We start from the raw sequence: 6,000 nt of genomic DNA, 5'->3' as shown, positions 1-6,000 counted from the left end.
ACTTGTAAATAGTAGGTTTGTATAGGTAAGTTTCTCTTTCTTTATGCCTTGTTCTTGTAAGGATCTCTAGTTGATTTATTTAATAAAGGGTTGTGGGGCTTTTGCCTCACAGTATTCAGTCAAAAAAATCCACAAGGGGATCTTCTCCTAGATGGAGGGCTCAACCTCCAATGGAGTAGGGACAAGTGGATGAGCAATGTATTCTCCAAAATGAGCTATCACAATGCTACCCCTAAATTTTGGGCGGAGTTGGAGTATGATAGAGGCGGGGTGTCCCGATCTTTCGATGAGATGATAACTATCGATTTGGTGGAGACGACTTTGACGATCTGACTACAAACGTGCACGGTGTTGTGCCTTATCAATCGCTAAACCAACTCCGAGAGGTTATTGACCACGTCGGAGCACGATCAACCTGACCACGAAGGTCTATTCCTGCAAGCAATCGAAGAACAAGCAAGAATATGATAAAGCAATCTGAATATTGCGAATATATATATGAAGTACTGATAAAGGTGGGGATCCGTAAGCGGTCTTGGTCTGGTCGTTGGACACAAACGAAGTACACGAAGTTGCAATGGCTAACTTTTAACTAAACAAATCCCAAGGGAAAAGCTACTAGATGGATCTACTTATATAGGAGCAAGGGGTGACGGCCAAGGAGGTGGGAGGACGTCCCAAGGCAGCCGAAAACTAACCCTAGGCCGTACAAGGCCAATGGGCCCAAGTGGAGGTGACGTAACACCTTTGGACTTGTAGTTTGACTCGGATTCTGCTGCAGCATCATATTGTTTCGTCCATAACTCAACGCTCCGGAGAATTTGAAGGTGAATCCAATTGGGTTGGAAAGTGCACAAAATCTACTTTCCAACAAAAAACGAATCACCCAATTCGGAGTTCGTATGAAAAAGTTGTTGGCGTTTTGAGTCAGGTATGTCTGTGCAGTCCGAATCTGAATCCAGAACGTGAGAGACTTGGACTCTATGTTCTCTTGGGCGAAAAGTGACGTGAGATAACTTTTTGAACAGCAAGTAAATTCCTCTTTCTCCCTTATCTTCATATGTGGATTGTACAAATGTCCCATACACCTGCAATTAGACATGGCACAAAAGTTTGTGAAGTATTTTTGTCCTGGATGACATAAATAAATTATTGCATAGTTTGCATTAGAAATCATCTCACAAATATACATGTATGCAATATTTTTGATCGTATTCAAGGTAGTCATGTACTCATCATCCTCCCCTTCTTGAAAACAAAGCCGTCCTCGGCATTGCTTAATCTGAAATGTGGCTAACAAAAGAGACAAGGTGTACATGTTGTATATGTATATGTCATCCATTTTTACTTCCCTTGATTTTTGCACATATGGCACATGAATAGATGAGTAACTTGCATAGTTAATAAAATCTAAAGCCAAAACATTATCACAAGAAGTAGAAGGCATGAAAATATTGCAACTCAGTTTGCACATATAAGTGAAGCTCTTATTCATTTCAAAAGATTGACAATGTTCATCATTAAACCATCCCAACATTGGTGAATAAACCTTACTTGCATCAAATTTACATGCTACAACATGCTTAAATAAGCAAACATGCAATAAGTCATTCGACACAGAATCATCACCAAGATTAGAGGTCATATCAAAATGATTAAACATTGATTCTTTTGCATCAACAGTTAATTCAATGGGTGCACTCAAAATTGTTGGTATTTCAGTTGTTTGATCACATGACACATTCATGACAGTATCAAGATTCTCTAAAATAGGTGATGTGCTCAAATCACCAGGTAACTCAACACATGATGCATTCAAGTTAACTAGGGATGCATCATTCCCATGTGAAGTTATATCATCAATACCTTTACTGTTACCTTGTCGCAAAGACGTAGCTGATGTAGGTACGGGCGTTGACAATGCACCATACACTTGAGATGATGTCGCGCTCACAATCTGACGTGGGGTTGCTCTAGTAGGAGCAACGGTGGAGGAACCAACCGGTGGTGGTGAGCATGAACTGGAATAGTAGTTGTTGTAGTCACCCAATGCATCCTCCTGTATCTGTCTCTCAAAGGTACAAGCGCAAACATACATACCAGTAATGCAACGAGGAATATAGTGAAATCTTGCACAGATATCATGGTTCAAACCACCAAAAAATCTATTCATTGTATCATCCTCAGATTCTTCTATGTCATAATGATGCATATAAGATTTGAACTCTTGGTAGTAAGCATGAACAGTGTTACTACCTTCTTTTAATTGTTCCAATTTGCGAAGCAATTCACGACGATAGTAAGGAGGAAAAATTATTGTCTCATTACAACTTTCAAAACTTTCCAAGTTGTGGGTTGGTTATCAATGTTTTTCTTGCAATGTACACTCCACCAAACAGAAGCAAAAGCAGTAAATGCTCTAGTGGTAGCTCGTAGTCTCTCAAGTTCAGAAAAATCATGGTGACTAAAAACTTCTTCTAATTCAAGCTTCCAAGCTAGATAAATAGCAGGATTAAATCTACCCTCAAATGATGGTAAAGACATAACCTGGCCATATGCTTGTGTGTGTTGTCCCAACTCTCGTGATGGTGAAGATGTGTCCGTCGTCCGAGAACTTCTATCTCCGGAACCTGTCATGATTAGTAGAAACAAGAAACAAAATTCGAGAATAATGTTCCTATGAACTACTAGGATGTGGTTGTAAAGTGCTCACAGTAAAGCAAATATCAATATCTTACAAGTTCTTACCATGCGGCACGTGGTGACAAGCAACCAGCGGTGTCAAGTAACTCTAAACATTGTGCAAAGCGATTGCCAGGGAAACCTACGTATACACGGTGTAGAAATATGTGGAGCTGGGTTGGCTATATATGGTAGCAAAATATTAGCAATAATCAATTCAAAGATGCAATATTGAATAAACGCTCAACGACGGTACTGTGCTGGTCCTAGGCTAGACCGGACTAGAGATGCGAGCCTAGAACACTAATGAGGTCACAGCGTAGCACAACTAGCATCAATGAAGGATACTAAGTAGCTCTGGACAACAAGATATAAGTGAACATCACAACGGCAGTAAAGATAATGATGAAAAACAACTGCCAAGCAGGATATACAACAACTCTCTCTCCAACTTTCCTCTTTAAAAGTTTGAGCCAATTTTCTGATAACTTTTTTCAAAGAATGCTACTAACTCAAGCTTTCAAATGCAAAAAGAATCACTCAATTCCGAGTTGATATGAGGAGCCAAAAAATTCTAAAACTGGCCTGAAAAACTGGAACAAGCTGTGTTCGCGAACTTTGAAGGGCAAAAAGACCTATTTAGAAGCCGATTTTGAAGTGCCAAATATTGAACTAGCTTCTAAAACTATTTAGATGCGTCTTGTCACTAGCTTTAATTTGAGTACTCGGGGAGCCAAAACGGACTTCGTATGAGGAAGGTAATGCCTGTTTTACTGAACAGTGCGCAAAACAGATTACAATCCGAATTCAACTACGAGATTGAGTCTAGATAGATCTGAATTTTGTTTTTTTTTCTCTTTTTTCGTCACACTTTTTTTCTCTTTTTTTTCTCTGACTTTTTTTTTTACTTTTTTTCTCTCCCTCCTTCCAAAACAAACTAGATAAGATGCAGATTAGATCAAGTGAAGATGTGAACGATCTCAACTATGATTATGACAATGAACGATGGGTAGCACGTGATGGAAACTGATGGATGTGTAGTGCACAGCGGAAGGGATAACGATGCAGCGATGGTGTGACTAATGTGAACAGAACTCGAAACTCTAAATGAACTAGACACTGAGACCAGCAACTCGACACGATGATGCAACCGATAATTCAATTATGCAAGCAATGAATAGAAAATTGTAAAGGGTGAGACTGGCTTGAATAAAGGATGAATAGAACTAACTTTTTTTGTGGCTTTTTCTTGGACAAAAAGTAACAAAATAAATCTAATCTAAGGATAACAGAAATTCTCACCGAGCAACCTGGAAATCTGATACCACTTGATAGAGGCGGGGTGTCCCGACCTTTCGATGAGATGATAACTATCAATTTGGTGGAGACGACTTTGACGATCCAACTACAAACATGCACGACGTTGCGCCTTAGCAATCGCTAAACCAACTCCGAGAGGTTATTGACCACGCCGAAGCACGATCAACCTGACAACAAAGGTCTATTCCTGCAAGCAATCGAAGAACAAGCAAGAATATGATAAAGCAATCTGACAACGAAGGTCTATTGCGAACATATATATGAAGTACTGATAAAGGTGGGGATCCGTAAGCGGTCTTGGTCTGGTCATTGGACACAAACGAAGTATACGAAGTTGCAATGGCTAACTTTTAACTAAACAAATCCCAAGGGAAAAGCTACTAGATGGATCTACTTATATAGGAGCAAGGGGTGGCGGCCAAGGAGGTGGGAGGATGTCCCAAGGCAGCCGAAAACTAACCCTAGGCCGTACAAGGCCAATGGGCCCAAGTGGAGGTGACGTAACACCTTTGGACTTGTAGTTTGACTCGGATTCTGCTGCAGCATCAGATTGTTTCATCCATAACTCAACGCTCCGGATGAATTTGAAGGTGAATCCAATTGGGTTGGAAAGTGCACGAAATCTACTTTCGAGCAAAAAAAAAGAATCATCCAATTCGGAGTTCGTATGAAAAAGTTATTGGCGTTTTGATTCAGGTATGTCTGTGCAGTCCGAATCTGAATCCAGAACGTGAGAGACTTGGACTCTATCTTCTCTTAGGCCAAAAGTGACGTGAAAGAACTTTTTGAACATCAAGTAAATTTCTCTTTCTCCCTTATCTTCATATGTGGATTGTACAAATGTCCCATACACCTGCAATTAGACATGGCACAAAAGTTTGTGAAGTATTTTTGTCCTGGATGACATAAATAAATTATTGCATAGTTTGCATTAGAAATCACCTCGCAAATATACATGTATGCAATATTTTTGGTCCTATTCAAGGTAGTCATGTCCTCATCAGAGTATATAGTCTAAGGGGGCGAAGGGGTACATGGGCTTCGGTCCTAGTCACTGTGCGCAGACAGGCGTCGGACGCCCGGAGGGCCCCGGATGTTCAGTGATTCTGCTCTTGTCAGGTGTCGTCGGATGTCCGGAGGGCGTCGGACGTCCGAAAGGGCTCAAATTTCCGTTATTTTCGTACTGTGATGGTGGCACCGGATGGGGCTCGATTGTCCGGGCGCTGGGAGGTGTCGGACGTCCGGACCGTGTCGGTCGTCCGGGCGTTGTAGCACTAGTTGGCTGGGTCCTTTCGTTGGCTGGTGTTCCAGGCGTCGGACGTCCAGCATGGTCCAGTCGTCCGGAGGCTGTAGTTTCCTGACAGCTCTTTCTCTTAGACCTTGTACTTGGTGTGCTCGCCATCTTGTTCATTAGATGTAGTTGTTCCGTGGCTATCCTCTAAGTACCTGAGCACACATAGGGTCTCCGCTTGAGGTAGTAGTCATGTCTCACATGAAGAATGTGTAAGTTTGGAGAGGAGGGAGTTCACCTTAGTTTCAATAGCCCTTGCTCGAGCTCTAGTCATTGGTCCATATGGTGTCGTAGGAGACGAGGATAGGTCCATGGGGATGGCCGTAGGATGCTCTGCATCACCGTCCTAAGGTGCATTTGACAAAAAATTGAATCATCAAATGTATCACCAGATGAACAATAATTTCAAAAAAATAATTTTTTTGACAAAAGATGACGCTTTTTTCTTATGCATGTAAATTTTCACAATGGAATCGCATTCGTCTATGTGTGAAAAAGAATTAAATCAGACTCAGATTTAGTTTTTCTCCCACACCTCCACAAATCATCTTTTGTTGCTCCAAAAGATATGTAAATAGAACCCCCATAGGAAGGCAACCATGATGTATTTTGAAACACCTATTTTATGGGAAAAGGCTATCGCTCAACTGGCTGATCTAGCACAGGTGTTCGTCGTCTTCCATGATAGACAAGTGGCCTACTAGACC

Source organism: Triticum aestivum, chromosome 1B, assembly GCF_018294505.1.
Source record: "Triticum aestivum cultivar Chinese Spring chromosome 1B, IWGSC CS RefSeq v2.1, whole genome shotgun sequence".
Lineage (NCBI taxonomy): Eukaryota > Viridiplantae > Streptophyta > Magnoliopsida > Poales > Poaceae > Triticum > Triticum aestivum.
Note: the sequence above shows the minus strand (reverse complement) of the source record.